Genomic DNA, 8,206 nt, shown 5'->3' with positions numbered 1-8,206 from the left:
TGAGAGAAATTCTGCCAACTGGAACATCATGGAGGAGACCAACGATGTCTTCAAATGACATTTCTGCCTGGCTCCCTCGGCGAGAGCCCTTTCGTACACGCTGGAATGTGTCTTCAAATCCATGGTGGTCTGCTGCATCCTCCAAAACCTCATTCTCATGAGTGCACAGCCCTTACCATTGGCCTTTAGAGGGCACCTTGGAAGGAAGTTGAAGAGGAGGAAGCATCAGGGGCCCCTTCACTCTGGAAGTGCAGGCTGTGAACAGATACTCCGACTCCAATTCCTCTGAAATCTCATCCCCATAACAGCACTGCTCCACAATTCCCACCTTTCCATTTATCTGCTGCATCACCGCATCCTTTTGCTCAATATCCTTAAATAAAAGCCACCACCAACAAACCATTCCATAACAACTTTATCTAACAATGGTTCCAATAATGCACACAAAACTGAACTATTCACCCTTGTGCATTCATTTAGTGCATGTCTTCTGGGTGCCTTTACCTGCCCTAGTCTCCTATGCAGTGCTCCCTCAATGGCTGCTGGAAGGTTGCTGACTTCCACTTGGGGGGAACCTGTTGATAGTTTTGCAGGATGTCCTCGAGCAGCTCTGGGCCTTGAGGGCCAGCCTTCAGACTGCACTGCCTTGGCATGGCCAATAGCAGTCTAGGCAGCTCCCTGAATGAAAAGCTGGAAGGATATGGAAACTGTGAGAGGTGAGTGTGAGGGTGTCAGCATTGGTTTGTGAAAGTGAGCTGAAGCATCTGAATGTTAGGCATGAGAGCTGATTGCTGATGGGCAAGTGATTGGGCTGTGGTACTTTGACCAGCATGAGAAGTCAGTGTGCAGTGGGTAGGTTTCCTCTCGATGGTTCTTGAGCACATTGTCACCCTTCCAAATCCAGGCCCTATTTTCCTGAAACTCAATGTTTGAATCCCTCCAATCAGGTTTCTGCCCTGCCACAGTACCGAAACAGCTCTTATCAAAGTCACAAATGACATCCTATGTGACGGTGACAAATATAAACCCTTCCTCCTCTTCTTTCTTGACATCTCTGCAGCCTTTGACACTGGTGACCACATCATCCCTTCTCCACTGCTGTTCAGCTCTCTGCGCCTTGTTCCATCCTTATCTACCTGGTCATAACTAGAGAATCACTTAAAATGGCTTCTCTTCCCAGTGCCACACCATTTCCTCTGGCATCCCCCAAAGATCTATCCTTGCTCCTGTCTGATTTCTCATCCACGTGCTTCCCCTCGGTGAAATTGTCTGAAGAACGCAGCGTTAGGTTTTCCAATGTATATTGATGACACCCAGCTGTACCTCACCTCTTTCTTCTTAGGCAGTCCCTTAGCATCGAGGATGACTTGCTTCCACTCCAGTTGTGTACATTCTAAGATGGCTAGCGAGTCCGATGTGGGGCTGGTGGTGTTTGAAGGGTCAGGTAGACAAGTTGTTTGGTTGGCTGTGCGCTCCTTCCACTGCCTGGGCTTGACCTTCGCGGACCCCTGCTGGAGTTTCTCGAGGTGCTTGGTGCCTTCCCCACTTTGGGTGGCTGTGGACCAGGGGTTCCCATGAAGAGGTGAGTATATTGTACTCCTTCAGGTCTGCTCTGTGAGAGCCCCTAAAGCATTCCCCCTGTCCTCCCCAGAGTCCCTTGCTACAATGAGGTTCGGAGTTGAGCCGTTCATTCCAGACCTGCTGAGTTTTTCCAGCACTTTCTGTTTTTAACTCAGTTCATTTGGGAGCCTGGAGTCAGTACTGTGGACATGACTTACCCATTGAAGCTGATTTTCGGTGATTAGCGCCTTGGTGCTGGGAATGTTAGCTTGGGAGGGAATGCTGACATTAGGCCAGCTATTCTGCCAACGAATCTGAAGAATTCTGTGGAGACAGCACTTGTGTCATTTCCCCAGTGCTTTGAGGTGCCTGCTGTAGATTGCCCAGGTCTCACGGGGATCACTGCAGTCAGCGACCTTAGTGCCGGATTTGAGATTCCCGCCCTGGAACACTCTTTGCCTCAGTCGGCCGAGGGCTGAGCTGGCACCTTGAAGTCACGGTGGATTTCAATCTCCGTGGATGGAAATTAATCCATGAGAGGGGGTGAGGCCACCCGGCGGAAGGGGAAGGGTGCGTCACATCCACGCGCATGCTGGGAGCTGGCACACACGAAATATAGTGTTGATTTTAAAGGGCAGGCGGCAGCCACGTGGGGCACAAGCAACAGGGAGGCAGCCAAGCCCACCATTGGTGATTGCAGTGCTTCCCTGGGTGGGCTAGAAAAGAGACCCCAGTGCAAGCTTGCTGGCAGGGGAGCAGGTCAACTGGGGGACAGAAGTTGCAGATTTGGAAGGATGTTGTCTGGAAGCCAAGCCTTTCTCCCTCTTTGCAGCTTGAAATCTTCTAACCCCATCATTCACCGACCCCCCCCCGCCCCCCACCTCATAATTTTGTATTGTCTTCTGGGACTCCACCGTCCCCTTCCTGCAGTCCAATCACCTCCTGGGACCCCCTCCCCCCAGCGACCCTGGCTGCGCCCTTGTCACTACTGACAGCCCAACTCCGGGAACATTCTCCTGCTTCCCCCCCCCCCCCCACCACCACTTTCTCTCAGTGTCCAACAAAGGCAACCACTCACCTCGAATGGACCACCTCGAACCAGCCGTAAATGAGGTGGCACGAGTTTCTCATTTGCCACTGACTTAAGGTCAGAATTAATTTGGAGAAGCTGTGATTTGCCATCGCCGGACACTGCAAGTCCCCACCTGCTGCTGAAATGCCACCGACTTAATCCCTTCCTTGGGAACCTGAGAGTTCGGCTGCCACCTGATTTAGTCACCCCACCTGCCACAATATCCGCTCCTGGCGGCTTCGTTAAACCCACCCTCTGTCTATTTTAAAAAAAAATTCATCTACAGGATGTAGGCAGCATTTATTGCCCATCCCCAATTGCCCTTGTGAAGGTGGTGGTGAGCCGCCTTCTTGAACCGCTGCAGCCCATGTGGTGTAGGTCCCAGGCATTTTAGAGAGTCAACCGCATTGCTTTGGGTCTGAAGTCACATGTGGGCCAAGTCCAGGTGTGGAAGATTTCCTTCCCTAAAGGGGCATTAGTTTCATGGTCATCATTAGACTTTTCATTCCAGATTTCTTTTTTTATTGAATTCAAATTTCACCATCTGCCGTGGTGAGATTCGAAACTGGGCGCCCAGAGCCTTACCGTGGGTCTCTGGGGTTAACGATACCACGATGCCATCACCTCCCACTTCATTGAGAGGAGGCTTCCTAGTTCTGGAAAATGATCCACCATTTCAGGGTCTTGCTTTGGATCTTGATTGGACCGGGGGGGTGATGTAGGCCTGAATTTTTAGGTTGGCGGGCGGGCACAATGGGCAGGCCCGGGAGTGGCTGGGAAACAGACCTCTGACTGTGACCGGCCCCCGGCCTACATGTGACTTTAAACCCACAGCAAGGTGGCTGACCCTTAAATGCGCTCTGAGTACTCACAGTTGAGGTGACCTGATTGTGGTATTTTTTTTTCCCTCCTGATTTTGAAGACTATACTTCATGCTTTTCAGCTCTCTCTTTCCTTCCCTAAGGGACATGAGGGAACCAGATGGGGTTTTTTTTTAACGACAACCAGCAATGGTTTCATGATCACCAGGCTTTTATTGAATTTGATTTTCGCCATCTGCTGTGGTGGAATTCAAACACTGCGGATGCTGGAAATCTGAAACAAAAACAAAAACGAAAGAAATGCTGGAAAAACTCAGCAGGTCTGACAGCATCTGGTACGGACTCCAAACGTTAACTCTGTCTTCCTCTCCGCAGATGCTGTCAGACCTGTGGAGTTTTCCCAGCATATTTTTTGTTTTTTGTCCTTGGAGCGTTACCCTGGGTCTCCTGGAATACTAGCCCAGTGACAATGCCACTCTGCCAACACCTCACCCTACCTGCACCTGGACAATACATGCTGTGATAAACCCACTCCAAATCCAAGAGTCAGTAAGTCAGACCAGAACACACACACCAAAAAAAACAACAACCCTTTGCCTCTTCTATGTATATACAGTAAGGTGGAGCTAACCTGGGTTCTGTCTCTGGGGTCCAGTATCTGCAAAACAGATATTTCCCATCTGCGTTGATGAAGTGCGCTAGGTCACTGTAAGGGAAACCTTGAGGGGTCAGACGATTTTCCAAGTCCTGCGACCCTAGCAAGCAGCAGCAACAGCGGTTCATCTCACATATGGGTCCTTAAGAGAGAGAGAGAGAGAGAGAGAAAAAAACGCGCCAGCGATGTGGTTTCCTTGAAGCACTATGACAAGTAAGCCTTGTGGCCATAATAGTGACTCTCTGCGGAGTTGTTGCGCCCTGTGGGACGGTGACCCATCCTTTTCAGTCCATCCGTACCGCACACGCCGCCGAGAGGACGTTTGAAATGGCAACAGAACCCAGCACCGACCTTAAATGATTACACGTAACGGACCCCGAGACAATCACCGAACACGGGGGAACTCTGAATTCGGCGCCAGGACCCTCCGGCTGTGCTGTCAAGCCGCTTCACCCACCCCTACCCTTGGCTTCTGGTTGCATTTTTTTGGTCCACCATTCTCTAAAAGGCTATGGAGATGACTTTTTTTCTTTAAATTTTAGATTCCTGCTCACTTGCAGAGAACGAAACCGGATCGATCCCATTTGCATTTAACGGTTGCCTTTTGCTAATATGGTATTTTGTTTCCGAAGCAGAGAGAGGGAGAGAGAGAGAGAGAGACAGACCTGCATACAGATGTGGGAGGCAAGCCAGCTGAAACCAGGGTTATTCGACAGCCTAGATATAAAAACAAAAAAAAAAACTGCGGATGCTGGAAGTCGCTGCCAGACCTGCTGAGTTTTTCCAGGTTAATTCTGTTTTTATTTTAACAGCCTAGCCACTTGGCTAATTGAAATGTAGCATTCCAGCCCAGGGAAAAAAATGGAAAAGAAATTCCCCACTGCCATTCCTCACCTCCCACAAATCGCCCGGAGGCCTGGAGATAATCTGCAGATCAGGCAGGAAACTGTTCAGCCTAAACAAAAACAGGATTACCTGGAAAAACTCAGCAGGTCCGGCAGCATGGGCGGAGAAGAAAAGAGTTGACGTTTCCAGTCCTCCTGACCCTTCGACAGAACTGTTCAGCCTTAGCCGGCCTTCAATCCAAAACCAAAACCACTCCAGCCTCAGTCATACACCCTCACTCTGTCAATGATACCTGTGTGCGTTCACCCAGAAACTGAGCTCCAAGCTATTGTCAACCCCTTCTCTGATGGGCCTTTCACCAAACACACGGAAAACTAAGGTCCCCTCCCCACCAGCTCCTACTGCAACACATCCCCCTCCCCCTAGTAGATTAAGATCAACAGTAAGATGCTTGGACCATTTTCCATATCTTGGGAGCCTCCTCTTGATGAAGACAGACATAGATGATGGACTTCATCATCATCTCCAATATACCAGCTCAGCCATTGGTTGACTGAGGAATAGGGTATTTGAGGAGCAGGATCTCAAACCTGGGACTAAGGTTATAGCTCACCGGGGCAGCAGTGATCCCCGCACTCCTACATGCTTCAGAGACTTGGACAACCTACAGCAGGAACGTCAAAGCTCTGGAGAAGAACCATCAGCGGTTTGGATCCTCCAAATCCAGTGGCAAGAAAGGCAGCCCAACACCAGCTTCCTCTCCCAAGCCAACTTGCCCAGCAACGAGGCGCTAATCACAAAACCAGCTCAACTGGACAGGATATGTTGTTTGCTTGACACCAGACTCCCAAAGCAACTGCTCTGCTCCAAAGGGTAGGAGGGCAAAGGGAAATGCTTCAGGGATGTCCTCAAAGCATCCCTGAAGAGTCAAACATCCCCTCTGACTTACGGAAGACCTTGACGTGTGACCGACCAAACTGGAGAAGGTTCATTCGGGAAGGCACTGCACACATCAGCGCAGGTCTTCCAGTCCCCAGATAGTCAGAGACTGGATGCAGCCCCCAAGATACACTATGGGACCCCTCACAAGTCCCAACACAAGGACTTCATGGAAATTGCCCAGGAAGTTTGAACTTCCAATAGGCAATTCCCCTGTTCCCTAGGACCCTCTGAAAAAGTCTCCAATTCTGGGTTAGAGTCAGAGACTTCAGGCAGTTCCAACTTACTTGCCAGAATAGTTACCCAGGAAATGGTAGACAGAAAATTCCTAGTCTAACTCCCGGGTAACTATACAACTGATACCCCAATCATTTACACTGACTCTCGAATCCCCCCTCGACCCCCAACTCCCCCCAAACCCCCTACTCTTCCCTGACCTCCTGACTCCCCTACCTGACCTGATTTAGACCTCACCACCTGACAACCCTGACCTCCCAACTACCCCTTGACCGCCTGATTACCCCCAACCCAACCTGATTAGTCCCAACCACCTGACTCCACCACTTACTCCCTGACCCGACCTGACCAGCTCTGGCCACTCCTGACTCTCCCCCCAACCCATTCACTTCTCCTTGATATGACTTGTCTAACCCCCAACTACCTGCGCCCTGACCCCACCACACTCAGGGCCTGACCTGACCAGGCCTGATCCCCTGACTCCCCCACAACCACCCGACTCCTCCTCCACCCAACCTGAACTGATCTTACCAGTCTACCCACCCTCCTCCCATACCCATTATCTTAGCCACCCTAACCTTTACTGACCTATACCTTACTCTCCCTGTCCCCTTACCCACTTACCTCATGTGCCTTACCCCCTTACCAACCTACCCCCTTTCCCATCCTACCCTGTCATCCACCTGACCTCTTCACTCACCTATCTTACCCACTTATCTTTTCTCACTTGCTTTTCAAAGAAGCTTTGGGATATTTAAATTCTTTACTTACAGAATAGGGCAGCTGGTGCTGAAAAAAAGGGGCGTGGTTTCTCTGTCATCGTTGTTGGCCTTAAATGAGGTTGCCCATGGTCTGAATCTACGGGTATGACTGGAGGCAATGTTGTTGGCAAACTTTACCCTTTATTGAACATTCCACTAACTATGTACAGTACAAGGCTTAGCACAAGGCTTCACATAGAATTATCTCTCAGCACACTCTGTTGTCATGTGATCTTACATCACTGATGATGTAGACCATCAATTTAGATACTTAACATTAATCCTTTACACGACATCTTTCCCAAGGCCAGAATCTTCGGGTCGGTGTGCAGGGGTGGGCCCCGCCCTAGAGGTGGGCCCCGCCCCCTGCCCCCGCCCGCCGACGTGTAAAGCGTCCCAACGTCACCGCGCGTCATTCAGATCTTCAGTTCGGCGGGCGCACACCGGAGTTGGCTGTGCGCCCGCCGAACTGTCAAAGGCCCATTAAGGCCATCTAAATGTCAATTTAAGTAATTAACATAGCTGCCCGTCCAATCTTAAGGTTGGCGGGGGGGGCAGTCGAAGAGCCCAGGCGGCCTTCGCATTTATCTTGAAACCTCATCCATGGGCTTGACGAGGTTTCATGAAGGTTTTTAAACTTCAGTAGAAATTTTTAATAAAATTCACAGACATGTCCAAGCTCATGTGACACTGCCATGAGGGGGCATGTCTTAAAATTTTTTCTTTCTTTATTCAAATTTTTGAAACTCGAACTAATCTCCCCGAGGCAGCTCCGTGCCTCAGGGAGATTTTTGAGCTCTTCCACGTGCATGCGAAAGAGCGCAGGCCCCGGCTCAGCCTACTCCTCCCACCCCCCCACCCCCCCCCCCCCCCCCACCCCCCACCCGCACAGGGAGCGCTCAGCACTTCCGGGTGTGCGTCACACATAAAATGGCTGTGCGCCTGCCCACGCCAGCTCCCCCCCAGTGCACCCCCCCCACCCCCTCCTCCAACCGGGTAACTATTCTGGCAAGTCAGTTTCTCCATGGAGCATGTGCCAGTGCCTCGATCATTTAAAAATGTTTTCTTTCTCTTTAGGCCATATTAGCCATTTCACGTCACGTTGTTTGTCAGGTGGCTGACCAAGTCTGGGACCCGTTCTTCGGTGCAGCTTCACCATGTGCTTCCACATCTTAGTTAGTTCACACGTAACAAATCACTTCTGCACACTCACACTGGTTTCCCAATCCCTTCTTTAATCCTCTGTTGGAATTTTACATTTGCAAGTCACCTTCACACATCTGCTGGATGTGGTCTTCAATGATTTTTCTCCAAA

Source organism: Carcharodon carcharias, chromosome 7 (assembly GCF_017639515.1).
Source record: "Carcharodon carcharias isolate sCarCar2 chromosome 7, sCarCar2.pri, whole genome shotgun sequence".
In the NCBI taxonomy this organism is placed as follows: Eukaryota; Metazoa; Chordata; class Chondrichthyes; order Lamniformes; family Lamnidae; genus Carcharodon; species Carcharodon carcharias.
This window is presented reverse-complemented; position numbering follows the sequence as displayed.